The following is a 20,062-nucleotide window of genomic DNA, read 5'->3' as shown; positions in this document are numbered from 1 at the left end:
TGATTAATATTTACGCACCTTCTGGGTCCAGTAATAGGCAACACCGTGCAGAATTTTTTCGCCACGAGATCCTTCCGCTCTTCGGGACCAACTACAGTGATGTCATTTTTGGCGGCGATTTCAATTGTGTGCTTCGTCAAATCGATCAAACTCCTCACTTTAATCGGTGTGTCGAATTAGAACAGATCATTCAAGAACTCCGCTTCACTGACACTTGGACGCACATGCACGGAGTGGAAGTGGGTTTTACGCATGTTACCAATCATTCGGCAAGTAGGTTAGATAGAATTTACATATCGCGTAATTTAACGCAACACCTGCTACACACCGAAATATGGCCAACTGTATTTTCCGACCATGCTGCCTATATCTGCACCGTCAACATGCAAAAACAGGAAACATACCGGGGTCGAGGGTTATGGAAGTTCAACATCGCACATTTGCATGATCCTGCATGTCGAGAAGCCTTCCTGTCCACCTGGACGGCATGTGAACGCAAATTCAGATCCTACAACTCCGCGATCGAGTGGTGGCTCAAATGCGCCAAACCACAAATTAGGAAAACTTTAATGTTTTACTCCCGTCAGAAAAGTCTGTGGCACAAACGGACCATGGAATTTTACTTTCAGTGTCTTCGGGAGTTGTATAAATGTGACGCGACCGTTATCGGCAATTTTGCAAAGATCAAAAGAATTCAGGCGAAACTTTTAACGCTGCAACGGAAACAGTTGGAAGGTTTTCAAATTCGGGCGCGAGTTCCTAAGACGGTGCAAGAAGAAGAGGCTGCCATGTATCACATGTTACGTGAAAGTCGACGAGGCAGTCGGAAAATCATTACACACATCCGAACCAGCACCGGGGCAATAGTTACTAAACAAAGTGACATTATGCGTGCGATTGAAGAGTACTATCGAGACCTGATGTCCAATAAAATGACAGATGATACCGTGTTTGCGGAGTTTGCGACAAATTTATCACGGAAACTCAGCCCCACAGAGGCGACTCAGCTGATGACAGAGGTGACAGAAGACGAATTAACAGACGTTATCCTAAGGAGTCCGAAGAATAAATCTCCTGGTTGCGATGGAATACCTGCAGAAGTATATCAAACCTTCTGGCCGCAGATGAAATCGAAACTCCTTGCAATATGTAAAGAACTAATGAACCCACAAAACGGTATTCCGCAGGAATTTCGACAAGGAATTGTTGTCTTACTGCCCAAGACCCCGTGCAGTAACGACCTCACTAACCTGCGACCTCTCACGTTATTAAATAGTGATTATAAACTATTCGCCCGTGTTCTGAGCCAACGGCTCAAAACTGTCATGACCACAATCACAGGACAGTATCAAACGAGTGTCGGTAGAGATAGATCTATTTACCACACGCTCACGGATTACAGAGATGTCATTGCCGTAGCGGAGGCTTGCAAGTTAAAATGCGCCCTCGTCATGATAGACTTTGCAAAAGCGTTCGACAGGGTGAGCCATCGTTTCCTTTTCCGCGTCATGCAGGATTTGGGGTTTCCGCACCAGTTCACCCAAGTACTCGACAATCTGATCCGTAACAGTACGTCGCGGATTCAAATTAATGGTCGCCTCAGTGGCGCTATTGATATCGAGTGTTCGGTGAGGCAAGGCTGTCCGATGTCGATGGCTCTCTTTGCCATCGCCATAGAACCTCTGCTCGCTACGCTAACTGCACATTTGCAGGGATTGGAAATCAATAGCCAGAAGATTGTGTGCCGTGCGTACGCAGATGATGTCGGCTTTCTTGTCGTGAACGCGCAAGAAGTGCGGTCCTCACTTCAAATACTTCAACGATATGAGGCGGTATCTGGGGCGAAGGTGAACTGGCAAAAATCCGGACTCATGAATGTTGGACGGGGAATAAATCTACCCAATCATACCCGATTACGAGAAATTACCAGTATAAAGTGCTTAGGCCTTGAGTTTCGGCGGAAGATACAGAATACCATTGCTGTTAATTATAGAGCTTTACTTAATAAAGTTAGGGCATGTGTACAACTGCATAGCATGAGGAAACTGAATGCTCTCCAAAAAATTGAACTGGTCAACACTTATATCCTCTCGAAGATTAACTATGTCGCCAAAGTGTTGCCTCTTCCCAGTGGCATTGCACATAGAATGCTGTCTGCCCTGGGCCATTTTGTGACCAGAGGCAATATCTTCAAAGTTAAATATGTTACGTTGACGCTCCCTCCTCGGAAGGGCGGATTGAACCTCACAGATGTCTATAAAAAGGCACAGGCGCTCTATCTAAGCAGTATGTATAAGCTATGGACAAAATCTCCACACTGTCTCACTGCTCACCTTCTCAACGAAATCTCCCCAGCGAACCTCAACCCCCCGATTGATGTACATCATATTCCACACGACCTTTATCATTTAAAATACTTCCTGCTTGAATATAGTTATGCTCGAACAAGAATTCCGGCGAAGGAAATAACGGTGGTGAAGCAACTTTATAAGACTTTGATCGAGTCCACCTCCAGGAATAACATCGAAGACAAATATACGGCTCACAATTGGCGGGTGATTTGGGATAATATTCATTCACGCCATTTACCGTCTCACGTGCGAGCGTCTTGGTATCTCACGGTGAATCGCAAAATAGCTACCAATGCCAGACTCCATTCCATTCATCTGGCCGATTCACCCTTATGCAACACTTGCCAGGTACAAGATAGCGAGGAACACCGATTTGTCTGCGAAAAAGTGCGAGATGTTTGGGCGGTCATACGACAGTTGTTGGCGAGCATCACTAGAACATGCCCTGCGACCATAACGCCAGCTGACTTCCTCACTCCGGAGGTAGTGCCTTACCCGCAGACCAAAAGAAATTCAGTAAACTGGCTTAAAGGCCACACAGTTTACTATCTTTTCAATGTGAACGAAACGAGTAAAGAAGACTTTCTCCTGTATTTAATGATACAGCACCACCGACTACAGAAGACTAAAAACTATAAAGCTCATTTTGCAAACTTTTTAAGTCACACGATCATTTCACAGCCAATATAGGATGGAGTGCTTAAAGCCATTTCTTCCGACATGGTGGATTCCACTCTCCCTTCGGACGCCCGAAGTGAAGTCCAAAGAAGTAAGTGCGGGACAGACTAATTTACGAGTGCGTCACTTGGATCATTCATCACGTTCAGAAATTAACAGAATGTTTGTAGTAGCGCGTTCCGTAGCATTGGCGGATGCCCTGCACAGAACTGAGTTTCCTAGTTTCTTAATTGTAACAGTCGATCCGATGGAGAGAAACAACGATAGAAGACTTTTAATTTATATTTTTCATTTCAATACTAACTCTGATTTGTGGGGTGAGACGCACTCATGCGGTGCAACGTGCACGGATTCCCGGCTCTCCTGAATACATATGAAAATGGACAAATTCATTTACACTGCAAATGGATGCAACATTTCGTCTCTGGACTAATTTCTGTTTTTATGTTACTGGCGGCGGAGTCAAACCGCAGCATTTCTTCAGTGCGCCGATGAGGTAGGGTGCCGTGGTGACAGTTACGGTGGGAGACAAGATGGCCAGGCCTCAGATTGCATGACCCCTGCCCTCCTTGCCTCTCCCTGCCTGATACCACTTAAAGCACAAAAAAAAAAAATAGCAAAAAAAAATAAAAAAAAATAAAAAGACACAAAAAAAATAAAAAAACAAAAATAAAAAAAGTGGCGCAATTGGTTAGCGCACGGTACTTATAAGGCAGTAGCCGAAAATTAAAAAAAAACAAATAAAAAAAAAAAAAAATTGATAAGGCGTCGGTCTTCAAAAAAAGAAAAAAAAAAAATAAAAAAAAAATAAAAAAAAAAAAAGTGGTTAAGGCGTTTAAAAAAAAAAAAAAAAAAAAAAAGTTGGTAGAGCGTTCGCTTTGCATGTGAAAGGTCCCGGGTTCAAGCCCCGGCGCCTCCATGTTTTGTGGTCAGTGCGTGGTAAGTGTTGGTCGCGGCGAGCCTAAAGGCACGCAAGATGTTGCAAAGCCAGCGTCACAGACTCGTATACTGACGTAAGGAGAGCAAAACGTAAATGTGAGGACCGGCTGTTGTCGAGGTGTCATCGAGTGCAAATCTGCCTTAGGTATAACGGCCTAACCTCAATGAAGTCTAGAGAGTGGACAACACGTTCGTCTACCTCAGAGCGTTGGCCGAACGCTATTTTCGACGTCGTGCGTGCCACTTTGATTTTGGCCAACTACGATTCGATACAGAATGCAGGAAACCTGAAAGACACCCTCACGGACACATTGAGAGTAGTGTTTGTCAGCGGAATAATGGGAGTGCAAGGGTCTGTGCCATTGATATGGCTGTATGATAGCGCAGTTCGTCAGCAGGGGGCGTAGCTCAGATGGTAGAGCGCTCGCTTTGCATGCGAGAGGTACTGGGATCGATACCCAGCGCCTCCAGAATTTTTAACACACCAACATGCGCACACTGCCATGCAAGTGGAATAATTCACAGCCAGAAAATGTGTCAAGGCAGATACGAGCCAACGATTAGCAGCCACAATTGGCAAACGTGCTGTAATTCGCACGAAGCACCCTCCTCCCACCACTACACTTAATTTAGAAACAGTACAAGTGTTCCCATAAGATTCTCAAACCTATGTCGCAAAGATCAGCCTTGCGCCGAATTCACAAAAATCCCACTGCACATTCCAATTCTTTACGTGCAGTCGGCTGCTACTGGTGTTGCTAGTTGTGACTGCTGATGACAGATGCCGTAGCAATCAATTCATGGAGTGAGTTGTATGTTTTGCGATACTCTGTCTCTGACAAGCAAGCAGAGGTGACATAGGCGCGAACACAGGAGGCTTGCAGCCCCTCGCTGCCTGCAGACACCGAACAGCCACACTAGGAGGGCGGCCTAAGTCGTAGGCGAAATGTGCTCATTCGCTTGTGTGCGACGTCAAGCCCTAAATAAGGCTGTCACTAGCGTGAGCGTTGCGTGAGCGTCGTGTAAAGTCGGAAAAGTCGTCTGCGTGGGTGAGTGCCATGTTTGGGGAGCGTTTCGTAGTTTGCGCAGTGCAATGGAGACGCGGAAAGTTGTTGTGGCCCAGTCTTTTGCAGTTGGACGACAAGAGTGGTACACAGTAGTAAAGTGCGAGGCAGTGAGTTGGCATGAACAGTCGAGTGCACAATGGGTCTTCAGATGTGCTTGTTACCTCAGGTGCTGTGTGATTGTCGACATGGAGTGAAAACGGACCAACTTGTGACTGTCCCTTCAATTTAAGACGTTAAAAACGGACGGAATTTGCAGTCGTAATACCAGAGCATCGAAACTACTTGGAACTCTTGCGTATATGAACGTGTCCGCGCCTTTGTACTCTGGTCCCTTCACCCCTGCAAACCAACCAACCATCGTGTCCGTGCACATAAGAGTAGCAAAGAACGGAGAACAGCGCAGCTTGGTTGTGCTTGGGGGCGTAGCTCAGTTGGTAGAGCGTTCGCTTTGCATGTGAAAGGTATCGGGTTCAAGCCCCGGCGCCTCCATGTTTTGTGGTCAGTGCGTGGTAAGTGTTGGTCGCGGCGAGCCTAAAGGCACGCAAGATGTTGCAAAGCCAGCGTCACAGACTCGTATACTGACGTAAGGAGAGCAAAACGTAAATGTGAGGACCGGCTGTTGTCGAGGTGTCATCGAGTGCAAATCTGCCTTAGGTATAACGGCCTAACCTCAATGAAGTCTAGAGAGTGGACAACACGTTCGTCTACCTCAGAGCGTTGGCCGAACGCTATTTTCGACGTCGTGCGTGCCACTTTGATTTTGGCCAACTACGATTCGATACAGAATGCAGGAAACCTGAAAGACACCCTCACGGACACATTGAGAGTAGTGTTTGTCAGCGGAATAATGGGAGTGCAAGGGTCTGTGCCATTGATATGGCTGTATGATAGCGCAGTTCGTCAGCAGGGGGCGTAGCTCAGATGGTAGAGCGCTCGCTTAGCATGCGAGAGGTACTGGGATCGATACCCAGCGCCTCCAGAATTTTTAACACACCAACATGCGCACACTGCCATGCAAGTGGAATAATTCACAGCCAGAAAATGTGTCAAGGCAGATACGAGCCAACGATTAGCAGCCACAATTGGCAAACGTGCTGTAATTCGCACGAAGCACCCTCCTCCCACCACTACACTTAATTTAGAAACAGTACAAGTGTTCCCATAAGATTCTCAAACCTATGTCGCAAAGATCAGCCTTGCGCCGAATTCACAAAAATCCCACTGCACATTCCAATTCTTTACGTGCAGTCGGCTGCTACTGGTGTTGCTAGTTGTGACTGCTGATGACAGATGCCGTAGCAATCAATTCATGGAGTGAGTTGTATGTTTTGCGATACTCTGTCTCTGACAAGCAAGCAGAGGTGACATAGGCGCGAACACAGGAGGCTTGCAGCCCCTCGCTGCCTGCAGACACCGAACAGCCACACTAGGAGGGCGGCCTAAGTCGTAGGCGAAATGTGCTCATTCGCTTGTGTGCGACGTCAAGCCCTAAATAAGGCTGTCACTAGCGTGAGCGTTGCGTGAGCGTCGTGTAAAGTCGGAAAAGTCGTCTGCGTGGGTGAGTGCCATGTTTGGGGAGCGTTTCGTAGTTTGCGCAGTGCAATGGAGACGCGGAAAGTTGTTGTGGCCCAGTCTTTTGCAGTTGGACGACAAGAGTGGTACACAGTAGTAAAGTGCGAGGCAGTGAGTTGGCATGAACAGTCGAGTGCACAATGGGTCTTCAGATGTGCTTGTTACCTCAGGTGCTGTGTGATTGTCGACATGGAGTGAAAACGGACCAACTTGTGACTGTCCCTTCAATTTAAGACGTTAAAAACGGACGGAATTTGCAGTCGTAATACCAGAGCATCGAAACTACTTGGAACTCTTGCGTATATGAACGTGTCCGCGCCTTTGTACTCTGGTCCCTTCACCCCTGCAAACCAACCAACCATCGTGTCCGTGCACATAAGAGTAGCAAAGAACGGAGAACAGCGCAGCTTGGTTGTGCTTGGGGGCGTAGCTCAGTTGGTAGAGCGTTCGCTTTGCATGTGAAAGGTCCCGGGTTCAAGCCCCGGCGCCTCCATGTTTTGTGGTCAGTGCGTGGTAAGTGTTGGTCGCGGCGAGCCTAAAGGCACGCAAGATGTTGCAAAGCCAGCGTCACAGACTCGTATACTGACGTAAGGAGAGCAAAACGTAAATGTGAGGACCGGCTGTTGTCGAGGTGTCATCGAGTGCAAATCTGCCTTAGGTATAACGGCCTAACCTCAATGAAGTCTAGAGAGTGGACAACACGTTCGTCTACCTCAGAGCGTTGGCCGAACGCTATTTTCGACGTCGTGCGTGCCACTTTGATTTTGGCCAACTACGATTCGATACAGAATGCAGGAAACCTGAAAGACACCCTCACGGACACATTGAGAGTAGTGTTTGTCAGCGGAATAATGGGAGTGCAAGGGTCTGTGCCATTGATATGGCTGTATGATAGCGCAGTTCGTCAGCAGGGGGCGTAGCTCAGATGGTAGAGCGCTCGCTTAGCATGCGAGAGGTACTGGGATCGATACCCAGCGCCTCCAGAATTTTTAACACACCAACATGCGCACACTGCCATGCAAGTGGAATAATTCACAGCCAGAAAATGTGTCAAGGCAGATACGAGCCAACGATTAGCAGCCACAATTGGCAAACGTGCTGTAATTCGCACGAAGCACCCTCCTCCCACCACTACACTTAATTTAGAAACAGTACAAGTGTTCCCATAAGATTCTCAAACCTATGTCGCAAAGATCAGCCTTGCGCCGAATTCACAAAAATCCCACTGCACATTCCAATTCTTTACGTGCAGTCGGCTGCTACTGGTGTTGCTAGTTGTGACTGCTGATGACAGATGCCGTAGCAATCAATTCATGGAGTGAGTTGTATGTTTTGCGATACTCTGTCTCTGACAAGCAAGCAGAGGTGACATAGGCGCGAACACAGGAGGCTTGCAGCCCCTCGCTGCCTGCAGACACCGAACAGCCACACTAGGAGGGCGGCCTAAGTCGTAGGCGAAATGTGCTCATTCGCTTGTGTGCGACGTCAAGCCCTAAATAAGGCTGTCACTAGCGTGAGCGTTGCGTGAGCGTCGTGTAAAGTCGGAAAAGTCGTCTGCGTGGGTGAGTGCCATGTTTGGGGAGCGTTTCGTAGTTTGCGCAGTGCAATGGAGACGCGGAAAGTTGTTGTGGCCCAGTCTTTTGCAGTTGGACGACAAGAGTGGTACACAGTAGTAAAGTGCGAGGCAGTGAGTTGGCATGAACAGTCGAGTGCACAATGGGTCTTCAGATGTGCTTGTTACCTCAGGTGCTGTGTGATTGTCGACATGGAGTGAAAACGGACCAACTTGTGACTGTCCCTTCAATTTAAGACGTTAAAAACGGACGGAATTTGCAGTCGTAATACCAGAGCATCGAAACTACTTGGAACTCTTGCGTATATGAACGTGTCCGCGCCTTTGTACTCTGGTCCCTTCACCCCTGCAAACCAACCAACCATCGTGTCCGTGCACATAAGAGTAGCAAAGAACGGAGAACAGCGCAGCTTGGTTGTGCTTGGGGGCGTAGCTCAGTTGGTAGAGCGTTCGCTTTGCATGTGAAAGGTCCCGGGTTCAAGCCCCGGCGCCTCCATGTTTTGTGGTCAGTGCGTGGTAAGTGTTGGTCGCGGCGAGCCTAAAGGCACGCAAGATGTTGCAAAGCCAGCGTCACAGACTCGTATACTGACGTAAGGAGAGCAAAACGTAAATGTGAGGACCGGCTGTTGTCGAGGTGTCATCGAGTGCAAATCTGCCTTAGGTATAACGGCCTAACCTCAATGAAGTCTAGAGAGTGGACAACACGTTCGTCTACCTCAGAGCGTTGGCCGAACGCTATTTTCGACGTCGTGCGTGCCACTTTGATTTTGGCCAACTACGATTCGATACAGAATGCAGGAAACCTGAAAGACACCCTCACGGACACATTGAGAGTAGTGTTTGTCAGCGGAATAATGGGAGTGCAAGGGTCTGTGCCATTGATATGGCTGTATGATAGCGCAGTTCGTCAGCAGGGGGCGTAGCTCAGATGGTAGAGCGCTCGCTTAGCATGCGAGAGGTACTGGGATCGATACCCAGCGCCTCCAGAATTTTTAACACACCAACATGCGCACACTGCCATGCAAGTGGAATAATTCACAGCCAGAAAATGTGTCAAGGCAGATACGAGCCAACGATTAGCAGCCACAATTGGCAAACGTGCTGTAATTCGCACGAAGCACCCTCCTCCCACCACTACACTTAATTTAGAAACAGTACAAGTGTTCCCATAAGATTCTCAAACCTATGTCGCAAAGATCAGCCTTGCGCCGAATTCACAAAAATCCCACTGCACATTCCAATTCTTTACGTGCAGTCGGCTGCTACTGGTGTTGCTAGTTGTGACTGCTGATGACAGATGCCGTAGCAATCAATTCATGGAGTGAGTTGTATGTTTTGCGATACTCTGTCTCTGACAAGCAAGCAGAGGTGACATAGGCGCGAACACAGGAGGCTTGCAGCCCCTCGCTGCCTGCAGACACCGAACAGCCACACTAGGAGGGCGGCCTAAGTCGTAGGCGAAATGTGCTCATTCGCTTGTGTGCGACGTCAAGCCCTAAATAAGGCTGTCACTAGCGTGAGCGTTGCGTGAGCGTCGTGTAAAGTCGGAAAAGTCGTCTGCGTGGGTGAGTGCCATGTTTGGGGAGCGTTTCGTAGTTTGCGCAGTGCAATGGAGACGCGGAAAGTTGTTGTGGCCCAGTCTTTTGCAGTTGGACGACAAGAGTGGTACACAGTAGTAAAGTGCGAGGCAGTGAGTTGGCATGAACAGTCGAGTGCACAATGGGTCTTCAGATGTGCTTGTTACCTCAGGTGCTGTGTGATTGTCGACATGGAGTGAAAACGGACCAACTTGTGACTGTCCCTTCAATTTAAGACGTTAAAAACGGACGGAATTTGCAGTCGTAATACCAGAGCATCGAAACTACTTGGAACTCTTGCGTATATGAACGTGTCCGCGCCTTTGTACTCTGGTCCCTTCACCCCTGCAAACCAACCAACCATCGTGTCCGTGCACATAAGAGTAGCAAAGAACGGAGAACAGCGCAGCTTGGTTGTGCTTGGGGGCGTAGCTCAGTTGGTAGAGCGTTCGCTTTGCATGTGAAAGGTCCCGGGTTCAAGCCCCGGCGCCTCCATGTTTTGTGGTCAGTGCGTGGTAAGTGTTGGTCGCGGCGAGCCTAAAGGCACGCAAGATGTTGCAAAGCCAGCGTCACAGACTCGTATACTGACGTAAGGAGAGCAAAACGTAAATGTGAGGACCGGCTGTTGTCGAGGTGTCATCGAGTGCAAATCTGCCTTAGGTATAACGGCCTAACCTCAATGAAGTCTAGAGAGTGGACAACACGTTCGTCTACCTCAGAGCGTTGGCCGAACGCTATTTTCGACGTCGTGCGTGCCACTTTGATTTTGGCCAACTACGATTCGATACAGAATGCAGGAAACCTGAAAGACACCCTCACGGACACATTGAGAGTAGTGTTTGTCAGCGGAATAATGGGAGTGCAAGGGTCTGTGCCATTGATATGGCTGTATGATAGCGCAGTTCGTCAGCAGGGGGCGTAGCTCAGATGGTAGAGCGCTCGCTTAGCATGCGAGAGGTACTGGGATCGATACCCAGCGCCTCCAGAATTTTTAACACACCAACATGCGCACACTGCCATGCAAGTGGAATAATTCACAGCCAGAAAATGTGTCAAGGCAGATACGAGCCAACGATTAGCAGCCACAATTGGCAAACGTGCTGTAATTCGCACGAAGCACCCTCCTCCCACCACTACACTTAATTTAGAAACAGTACAAGTGTTCCCATAAGATTCTCAAACCTATGTCGCAAAGATCAGCCTTGCGCCGAATTCACAAAAATCCCACTGCACATTCCAATTCTTTACGTGCAGTCGGCTGCTACTGGTGTTGCTAGTTGTGACTGCTGATGACAGATGCCGTAGCAATCAATTCATGGAGTGAGTTGTATGTTTTGCGATACTCTGTCTCTGACAAGCAAGCAGAGGTGACATAGGCGCGAACACAGGAGGCTTGCAGCCCCTCGCTGCCTGCAGACACCGAACAGCCACACTAGGAGGGCGGCCTAAGTCGTAGGCGAAATGTGCTCATTCGCTTGTGTGCGACGTCAAGCCCTAAATAAGGCTGTCACTAGCGTGAGCGTTGCGTGAGCGTCGTGTAAAGTCGGAAAAGTCGTCTGCGTGGGTGAGTGCCATGTTTGGGGAGCGTTTCGTAGTTTGCGCAGTGCAATGGAGACGCGGAAAGTTGTTGTGGCCCAGTCTTTTGCAGTTGGACGACAAGAGTGGTACACAGTAGTAAAGTGCGAGGCAGTGAGTTGGCATGAACAGTCGAGTGCACAATGGGTCTTCAGATGTGCTTGTTACCTCAGGTGCTGTGTGATTGTCGACATGGAGTGAAAACGGACCAACTTGTGACTGTCCCTTCAATTTAAGACGTTAAAAACGGACGGAATTTGCAGTCGTAATACCAGAGCATCGAAACTACTTGGAACTCTTGCGTATATGAACGTGTCCGCGCCTTTGTACTCTGGTCCCTTCACCCCTGCAAACCAACCAACCATCGTGTCCGTGCACATAAGAGTAGCAAAGAACGGAGAACAGCGCAGCTTGGTTGTGCTTGGGGGCGTAGCTCAGTTGGTAGAGCGTTCGCTTTGCATGTGAAAGGTCCCGGGTTCAAGCCCCGGCGCCTCCATGTTTTGTGGTCAGTGCGTGGTAAGTGTTGGTCGCGGCGAGCCTAAAGGCACGCAAGATGTTGCAAAGCCAGCGTCACAGACTCGTATACTGACGTAAGGAGAGCAAAACGTAAATGTGAGGACCGGCTGTTGTCGAGGTGTCATCGAGTGCAAATCTGCCTTAGGTATAACGGCCTAACCTCAATGAAGTCTAGAGAGTGGACAACACGTTCGTCTACCTCAGAGCGTTGGCCGAACGCTATTTTCGACGTCGTGCGTGCCACTTTGATTTTGGCCAACTACGATTCGATACAGAATGCAGGAAACCTGAAAGACACCCTCACGGACACATTGAGAGTAGTGTTTGTCAGCGGAATAATGGGAGTGCAAGGGTCTGTGCCATTGATATGGCTGTATGATAGCGCAGTTCGTCAGCAGGGGGCGTAGCTCAGATGGTAGAGCGCTCGCTTTGCATGCGAGAGGTACTGGGATCGATACCCAGCGCCTCCAGAATTTTTAACACACCAACATGCGCACACTGCCATGCAAGTGGAATAATTCACAGCCAGAAAATGTGTCAAGGCAGATACGAGCCAACGATTAGCAGCCACAATTGGCAAACGTGCTGTAATTCGCACGAAGCACCCTCCTCCCACCACTACACTTAATTTAGAAACAGTACAAGTGTTCCCATAAGATTCTCAAACCTATGTCGCAAAGATCAGCCTTGCGCCGAATTCACAAAAATCCCACTGCACATTCCAATTCTTTACGTGCAGTCGGCTGCTACTGGTGTTGCTAGTTGTGACTGCTGATGACAGATGCCGTAGCAATCAATTCATGGAGTGAGTTGTATGTTTTGCGATACTCTGTCTCTGACAAGCAAGCAGAGGTGACATAGGCGCGAACACAGGAGGCTTGCAGCCCCTCGCTGCCTGCAGACACCGAACAGCCACACTAGGAGGGCGGCCTAAGTCGTAGGCGAAATGTGCTCATTCGCTTGTGTGCGACGTCAAGCCCTAAATAAGGCTGTCACTAGCGTGAGCGTTGCGTGAGCGTCGTGTAAAGTCGGAAAAGTCGTCTGCGTGGGTGAGTGCCATGTTTGGGGAGCGTTTCGTAGTTTGCGCAGTGCAATGGAGACGCGGAAAGTTGTTGTGGCCCAGTCTTTTGCAGTTGGACGACAAGAGTGGTACACAGTAGTAAAGTGCGAGGCAGTGAGTTGGCATGAACAGTCGAGTGCACAATGGGTCTTCAGATGTGCTTGTTACCTCAGGTGCTGTGTGATTGTCGACATGGAGTGAAAACGGACCAACTTGTGACTGTCCCTTCAATTTAAGACGTTAAAAACGGACGGAATTTGCAGTCGTAATACCAGAGCATCGAAACTACTTGGAACTCTTGCGTATATGAACGTGTCCGCGCCTTTGTACTCTGGTCCCTTCACCCCTGCAAACCAACCAACCATCGTGTCCGTGCACATAAGAGTAGCAAAGAACGGAGAACAGCGCAGCTTGGTTGTGCTTGGGGGCGTAGCTCAGTTGGTAGAGCGTTCGCTTTGCATGTGAAAGGTCCCGGGTTCAAGCCCCGGCGCCTCCATGTTTTGTGGTCAGTGCGTGGTAAGTGTTGGTCGCGGCGAGCCTAAAGGCACGCAAGATGTTGCAAAGCCAGCGTCACAGACTCGTATACTGACGTAAGGAGAGCAAAACGTAAATGTGAGGACCGGCTGTTGTCGAGGTGTCATCGAGTGCAAATCTGCCTTAGGTATAACGGCCTAACCTCAATGAAGTCTAGAGAGTGGACAACACGTTCGTCTACCTCAGAGCGTTGGCCGAACGCTATTTTCGACGTCGTGCGTGCCACTTTGATTTTGGCCAACTACGATTCGATACAGAATGCAGGAAACCTGAAAGACACCCTCACGGACACATTGAGAGTAGTGTTTGTCAGCGGAATAATGGGAGTGCAAGGGTCTGTGCCATTGATATGGCTGTATGATAGCGCAGTTCGTCAGCAGGGGGCGTAGCTCAGATGGTAGAGCGCTCGCTTTGCATGCGAGAGGTACTGGGATCGATACCCAGCGCCTCCAGAATTTTTAACACACCAACATGCGCACACTGCCATGCAAGTGGAATAATTCACAGCCAGAAAATGTGTCAAGGCAGATACGAGCCAACGATTAGCAGCCACAATTGGCAAACGTGCTGTAATTCGCACGAAGCACCCTCCTCCCACCACTACACTTAATTTAGAAACAGTACAAGTGTTCCCATAAGATTCTCAAACCTATGTCGCAAAGATCAGCCTTGCGCCGAATTCACAAAAATCCCACTGCACATTCCAATTCTTTACGTGCAGTCGGCTGCTACTGGTGTTGCTAGTTGTGACTGCTGATGACAGATGCCGTAGCAATCAATTCATGGAGTGAGTTGTATGTTTTGCGATACTCTGTCTCTGACAAGCAAGCAGAGGTGACATAGGCGCGAACACAGGAGGCTTGCAGCCCCTCGCTGCCTGCAGACACCGAACAGCCACACTAGGAGGGCGGCCTAAGTCGTAGGCGAAATGTGCTCATTCGCTTGTGTGCGACGTCAAGCCCTAAATAAGGCTGTCACTAGCGTGAGCGTTGCGTGAGCGTCGTGTAAAGTCGGAAAAGTCGTCTGCGTGGGTGAGTGCCATGTTTGGGGAGCGTTTCGTAGTTTGCGCAGTGCAATGGAGACGCGGAAAGTTGTTGTGGCCCAGTCTTTTGCAGTTGGACGACAAGAGTGGTACACAGTAGTAAAGTGCGAGGCAGTGAGTTGGCATGAACAGTCGAGTGCACAATGGGTCTTCAGATGTGCTTGTTACCTCAGGTGCTGTGTGATTGTCGACATGGAGTGAAAACGGACCAACTTGTGACTGTCCCTTCAATTTAAGACGTTAAAAACGGACGGAATTTGCAGTCGTAATACCAGAGCATCGAAACTACTTGGAACTCTTGCGTATATGAACGTGTCCGCGCCTTTGTACTCTGGTCCCTTCACCCCTGCAAACCAACCAACCATCGTGTCCGTGCACATAAGAGTAGCAAAGAACGGAGAACAGCGCAGCTTGGTTGTGCTTGGGGGCGTAGCTCAGTTGGTAGAGCGTTCGCTTTGCATGTGAAAGGTCCCGGGTTCAAGCCCCGGCGCCTCCATGTTTTGTGGTCAGTGCGTGGTAAGTGTTGGTCGCGGCGAGCCTAAAGGCACGCAAGATGTTGCAAAGCCAGCGTCACAGACTCGTATACTGACGTAAGGAGAGCAAAACGTAAATGTGAGGACCGGCTGTTGTCGAGGTGTCATCGAGTGCAAATCTGCCTTAGGTATAACGGCCTAACCTCAATGAAGTCTAGAGAGTGGACAACACGTTCGTCTACCTCAGAGCGTTGGCCGAACGCTATTTTCGACGTCGTGCGTGCCACTTTGATTTTGGCCAACTACGATTCGATACAGAATGCAGGAAACCTGAAAGACACCCTCACGGACACATTGAGAGTAGTGTTTGTCAGCGGAATAATGGGAGTGCAAGGGTCTGTGCCATTGATATGGCAGTATGATAGCGCAGTTCGTCAGCAGGGGGCGTAGCTCAGATGGTAGAGCGCTCGCTTAGCATGCGAGAGGTACTGGGATCGATACCCAGCGCCTCCAGAATTTTTAACACACCAACATGCGCACACTGCCATGCAAGTGGAATAATTCACAGCCAGAAAATGTGTCAAGGCAGATACGAGCCAACGATTAGCAGCCACAATTGGCAAACGTGCTGTAATTCGCACGAAGCACCCTCCTCCCACCACTACACTTAATTTAGAAACAGTACAAGTGTTCCCATAAGATTCTCAAACCTATGTCGCAAAGATCAGCCTTGCGCCGAATTCACAAAAATCCCACTGCACATTCCAATTCTTTACGTGCAGTCGGCTGCTACTGGTGTTGCTAGTTGTGACTGCTGATGACAGATGCCGTAGCAATCAATTCATGGAGTGAGTTGTATGTTTTGCGATACTCTGTCTCTGACAAGCAAGCAGAGGTGACATAGGCGCGAACACAGGAGGCTTGCAGCCCCTCGCTGCCTGCAGACACCGAACAGCCACACTAGGAGGGCGGCCTAAGTCGTAGGCGAAATGTGCTCATTCGCTTGTGTGCGACGTCAAGCCCTAAATAAGGCTGTCACTAGCGTGAGCGTTGCGTGAGCGTCGTGTAAAGTCGGAAAAGTCGTCTGCGTGGGTGAGTGCCATGTTTGGGGAGCGTTTCGTAGTTTGCGCAGTGCAATGGAGACGCGGAAAGTTGTTGTGGCCCAGTCTTTTGCAGTTGGACGACAAGAGTGGTACACAGTAGTAAAGTGCGAGGCAGTGAGTTGGCATGAACAGTCGAGTGCACAATGGGTCTTCAGATGTGCTTGTTACCTCAGGTGCTGTGTGATTGTCGACATGGAGTGAAAACGGACCAACTTGTGACTGTCCCTTCAATTTAAGACGTTAAAAACGGACGGAATTTGCAGTCGTAATACCAGAGCATCGAAACTACTTGGAACTCTTGCGTATATGAACGTGTCCGCGCCTTTGTACTCTGGTCCCTTCACCCCTGCAAACCAACCAACCATCGTGTCCGTGCACATAAGAGTAGCAAAGAACGGAGAACAGCGCAGCTTGGTTGTGCTTGGGGGCGTAGCTCAGTTGGTAGAGCGTTCGCTTTGCATGTGAAAGGTCCCGGGTTCAAGCCCCGGCGCCTCCATGTTTTGTGGTCAGTGCGTGGTAAGTGTTGGTCGCGGCGAGCCTAAAGGCACGCAAGATGTTGCAAAGCCAGCGTCACAGACTCGTATACTGACGTAAGGAGAGCAAAACGTAAATGTGAGGACCGGCTGTTGTCGAGGTGTCATCGAGTGCAAATCTGCCTTAGGTATAACGGCCTAACCTCAATGAAGTCTAGAGAGTGGACAACACGTTCGTCTACCTCAGAGCGTTGGCCGAACGCTATTTTCGACGTCGTGCGTGCCACTTTGATTTTGGCCAACTACGATTCGATACAGAATGCAGGAAACCTGAAAGACACCCTCACGGACACATTGAGAGTAGTGTTTGTCAGCGGAATAATGGGAGTGCAAGGGTCTGTGCCATTGATATGGCTGTATGATAGCGCAGTTCGTCAGCAGGGGGCGTAGCTCAGATGGTAGAGCGCTCGCTTAGCATGCGAGAGGTACTGGGATCGATACCCAGCGCCTCCAGAATTTTTAACACACCAACATGCGCACACTGCCATGCAAGTGGAATAATTCACAGCCAGAAAATGTGTCAAGGCAGATACGAGCCAACGATTAGCAGCCACAATTGGCAAACGTGCTGTAATTCGCACGAAGCACCCTCCTCCCACCACTACACTTAATTTAGAAACAGTACAAGTGTTCCCATAAGATTCTCAAACCTATGTCGCAAAGATCAGCCTTGCGCCGAATTCACAAAAATCCCACTGCACATTCCAATTCTTTACGTGCAGTCGGCTGCTACTGGTGTTGCTAGTTGTGACTGCTGATGACAGATGCCGTAGCAATCAATTCATGGAGTGAGTTGTATGTTTTGCGATACTCTGTCTCTGACAAGCAAGCAGAGGTGACATAGGCGCGAACACAGGAGGCTTGCAGCCCCTCGCTGCCTGCAGACACCGAACAGCCACACTAGGAGGGCGGCCTAAGTCGTAGGCGAAATGTGCTCATTCGCTTGTGTGCGACGTCAAGCCCTAAATAAGGCTGTCACTAGCGTGAGCGTTGCGTGAGCGTCGTGTAAAGTCGGAAAAGTCGTCTGCGTGGGTGAGTGCCATGTTTGGGGAGCGTTTCGTAGTTTGCGCAGTGCAATGGAGACGCGGAAAGTTGTTGTGGCCCAGTCTTTTGCAGTTGGACGACAAGAGTGGTACACAGTAGTAAAGTGCGAGGCAGTGAGTTGGCATGAACAGTCGAGTGCACAATGGGTCTTCAGATGTGCTTGTTACCTCAGGTGCTGTGTGATTGTCGACATGGAGTGAAAACGGACCAACTTGTGACTGTCCCTTCAATTTAAGACGTTAAAAACGGACGGAATTTGCAGTCGTAATACCAGAGCATCGAAACTACTTGGAACTCTTGCGTATATGAACGTGTCCGCGCCTTTGTACTCTGGTCCCTTCACCCCTGCAAACCAACCAACCATCGTGTCCGTGCACATAAGAGTAGCAAAGAACGGAGAACAGCGCAGCTTGGTTGTGCTTGGGGGCGTAGCTCAGTTGGTAGAGCGTTCGCTTTGCATGTGAAAGGTCCCGGGTTCAAGCCCCGGCGCCTCCATGTTTTGTGGTCAGTGCGTGGTAAGTGTTGGTCGCGGCGAGCCTAAAGGCACGCAAGATGTTGCAAAGCCAGCGTCACAGACTCGTATACTGACGTAAGGAGAGCAAAACGTAAATGTGAGGACCGGCTGTTGTCGAGGTGTCATCGAGTGCAAATCTGCCTTAGGTATAACGGCCTAACCTCAATGAAGTCTAGAGAGTGGACAACACGTTCGTCTACCTCAGAGCGTTGGCCGAACGCTATTTTCGACGTCGTGCGTGCCACTTTGATTTTGGCCAACTACGATTCGATACAGAATGCAGGAAACCTGAAAGACACCCTCACGGACACATTGAGAGTAGTGTTTGTCAGCGGAATAATGGGAGTGCAAGGGTCTGTGCCATTGATATGGCTGTATGATAGCGCAGTTCGTCAGCAGGGGGCGTAGCTCAGATGGTAGAGCGCTCGCTTTGCATGCGAGAGGTACTGGGATCGATACCCAGCGCCTCCAGAATTTTTAACACACCAACATGCGCACACTGCCATGCAAGTGGAATAATTCACAGCCAGAAAATGTGTCAAGGCAGATACGAGCCAACGATTAGCAGCCACAATTGGCAAACGTGCTGTAATTCGCACGAAGCACCCTCCTCCCACCACTACACTTAATTTAGAAACAGTACAAGTGTTCCCATAAGATTCTCAAACCTATGTCGCAAAGATCAGCCTTGCGCCGAATTCACAAAAATCCCACTGCACATTCCAATTCTTTACGTGCAGTCGGCTGCTACTGGTGTTGCTAGTTGTGACTGCTGATGACAGATGCCGTAGCAATCAATTCATGGAGTGAGTTGTATGTTTTGCGATACTCTGTCTCTGACAAGCAAGCAGAGGTGACATAGGCGCGAACACAGGAGGCTTGCAGCCCCTCGCTGCCTGCAGACACCGAACAGCCACACTAGGAGGGCGGCCTAAGTCGTAGGCGAAATGTGCTCATTCGCTTGTGTGCGACGTCAAGCCCTAAATAAGGCTGTCACTAGCGTGAGCGTTGCGTGAGCGTCGTGTAAAGTCGGAAAAGTCGTCTGCGTGGGTGAGTGCCATGTTTGGGGAGCGTTTCGTAGTTTGCGCAGTGCAATGGAGACGCGGAAAGTTGTTGTGGCCCAGTCTTTTGCAGTTGGACGACAAGAGTGGTACACAGTAGTAAAGTGCGAGGCAGTGAGTTGGCATGAACAGTCGAGTGCACAATGGGTCTTCAGATGTGCTTGTTACCTCAGGTGCTGTGTGATTGTCGACATGGAGTGAAAACGGACCAACTTGTGACTGTCCCTTCAATTTAAGACGTTAAAAACGGACGGAATTTGCAGTCGTAATACCAGAGCATCGAAACTACTTGGAACTCTTGCGTATATGAACGTGTCCGCGCCTTTGTACTCTGGTCCCTTCACCCCTGCAAACCAACCAACCATCGTGTCCGTGCACATAAGAGTAGCAAAGAACGGAGAACAGCGCAGCTTGGTTGTGCTTGGGGGCGTAGCTCAGTTGGTAGAGCGTTCGCTTTGCATGTGAAAGGTCCCGGGTTCAAGCCCCGGCGCCTCCATGTTTTGTGGTCAGTGCGTGGTAAGTGTTGGTCGCGGCGAGCCTAAAGGCACGCAAGATGTTGCAAAGCCAGCGTCACAGACTCGTATACTGACGTAAGGAGAGCAAAACGTAAATGTGAGGACCGGCTGTTGTCGAGGTGTCATCGAGTGCAAATCTGCCTTAGGTATAACGGCCTAACCTCAATGAAGTCTAGAGAGTGGACAACACGTTCGTCTACCTCAGAGCGTTGGCCGAACGCTATTTTCGACGTCGTGCGTGCCACTTTGATTTTGGCCAACTACGATTCGATACAGAATGCAGGAAACCTGAAAGACACCCTCACGGACACATTGAGAGTAGTGTTTGTCAGCGG

The 20,062-nt window shown here is 49.4% G+C and overlaps 20 non-coding genes across 20 annotated transcripts; all 20 read left to right on the top strand.

The window, feature by feature from the left end:
- The first annotated feature begins 4,365 nt into the window (after nt 1–4,365).
- On the top strand, nt 4,366–4,438 carry Trnaa-ugc. The gene has a single exon. It is a non-coding gene; the product is annotated as a tRNA-Ala (tRNA).
- A 1,013-nt stretch (nt 4,439–5,451) lies between these two features.
- On the top strand, nt 5,452–5,524 carry Trnaa-ugc. Its single transcript has one exon. It is a non-coding gene; the product is annotated as a tRNA-Ala (tRNA).
- A 417-nt stretch (nt 5,525–5,941) lies between these two features.
- Trnaa-agc lies at nt 5,942–6,014 on the top strand. Its single transcript has one exon. It is a non-coding gene; the product is annotated as a tRNA-Ala (tRNA).
- A 1,013-nt stretch (nt 6,015–7,027) lies between these two features.
- Trnaa-ugc lies at nt 7,028–7,100 on the top strand. The gene has a single exon. It is a non-coding gene; the product is annotated as a tRNA-Ala (tRNA).
- Nucleotides 7,101–7,517: 417 nt separating this feature from the next.
- Nucleotides 7,518–7,590, top strand: Trnaa-agc. Its single transcript has one exon. It is a non-coding gene; the product is annotated as a tRNA-Ala (tRNA).
- Nucleotides 7,591–8,603: 1,013 nt separating this feature from the next.
- Nucleotides 8,604–8,676, top strand: Trnaa-ugc. Its single transcript has one exon. It is a non-coding gene; the product is annotated as a tRNA-Ala (tRNA).
- A 417-nt stretch (nt 8,677–9,093) lies between these two features.
- Nucleotides 9,094–9,166, top strand: Trnaa-agc. The gene has a single exon. It is a non-coding gene; the product is annotated as a tRNA-Ala (tRNA).
- A 1,013-nt stretch (nt 9,167–10,179) lies between these two features.
- Trnaa-ugc lies at nt 10,180–10,252 on the top strand. The gene has a single exon. It is a non-coding gene; the product is annotated as a tRNA-Ala (tRNA).
- Nucleotides 10,253–10,669: 417 nt separating this feature from the next.
- Trnaa-agc lies at nt 10,670–10,742 on the top strand. The gene has a single exon. It is a non-coding gene; the product is annotated as a tRNA-Ala (tRNA).
- A 1,013-nt stretch (nt 10,743–11,755) lies between these two features.
- Trnaa-ugc lies at nt 11,756–11,828 on the top strand. The gene has a single exon. It is a non-coding gene; the product is annotated as a tRNA-Ala (tRNA).
- A 417-nt stretch (nt 11,829–12,245) lies between these two features.
- Nucleotides 12,246–12,318, top strand: Trnaa-ugc. Its single transcript has one exon. It is a non-coding gene; the product is annotated as a tRNA-Ala (tRNA).
- Nucleotides 12,319–13,331: 1,013 nt separating this feature from the next.
- Trnaa-ugc lies at nt 13,332–13,404 on the top strand. Its single transcript has one exon. It is a non-coding gene; the product is annotated as a tRNA-Ala (tRNA).
- A 417-nt stretch (nt 13,405–13,821) lies between these two features.
- Nucleotides 13,822–13,894, top strand: Trnaa-ugc. The gene has a single exon. It is a non-coding gene; the product is annotated as a tRNA-Ala (tRNA).
- A 1,013-nt stretch (nt 13,895–14,907) lies between these two features.
- Trnaa-ugc lies at nt 14,908–14,980 on the top strand. The gene has a single exon. It is a non-coding gene; the product is annotated as a tRNA-Ala (tRNA).
- A 417-nt stretch (nt 14,981–15,397) lies between these two features.
- Trnaa-agc lies at nt 15,398–15,470 on the top strand. Its single transcript has one exon. It is a non-coding gene; the product is annotated as a tRNA-Ala (tRNA).
- Nucleotides 15,471–16,483: 1,013 nt separating this feature from the next.
- Nucleotides 16,484–16,556, top strand: Trnaa-ugc. The gene has a single exon. It is a non-coding gene; the product is annotated as a tRNA-Ala (tRNA).
- A 417-nt stretch (nt 16,557–16,973) lies between these two features.
- Trnaa-agc lies at nt 16,974–17,046 on the top strand. The gene has a single exon. It is a non-coding gene; the product is annotated as a tRNA-Ala (tRNA).
- Nucleotides 17,047–18,059: 1,013 nt separating this feature from the next.
- Nucleotides 18,060–18,132, top strand: Trnaa-ugc. The gene has a single exon. It is a non-coding gene; the product is annotated as a tRNA-Ala (tRNA).
- Nucleotides 18,133–18,549: 417 nt separating this feature from the next.
- Trnaa-ugc lies at nt 18,550–18,622 on the top strand. The gene has a single exon. It is a non-coding gene; the product is annotated as a tRNA-Ala (tRNA).
- A 1,013-nt stretch (nt 18,623–19,635) lies between these two features.
- On the top strand, nt 19,636–19,708 carry Trnaa-ugc. The gene has a single exon. It is a non-coding gene; the product is annotated as a tRNA-Ala (tRNA).
- The last annotated feature ends 354 nt before the right edge of the window (nt 19,709–20,062 follow it).

The sequence above is a fragment of the Schistocerca piceifrons genome, unplaced genomic scaffold, assembly GCF_021461385.2.
Source record: "Schistocerca piceifrons isolate TAMUIC-IGC-003096 unplaced genomic scaffold, iqSchPice1.1 HiC_scaffold_833, whole genome shotgun sequence".
Lineage (NCBI taxonomy): Eukaryota > Metazoa > Arthropoda > Insecta > Orthoptera > Acrididae > Schistocerca > Schistocerca piceifrons.
The sequence above is the reverse complement of the archived record's forward strand: the minus strand, read 5'-3'. Positions and strand labels throughout refer to the sequence as shown.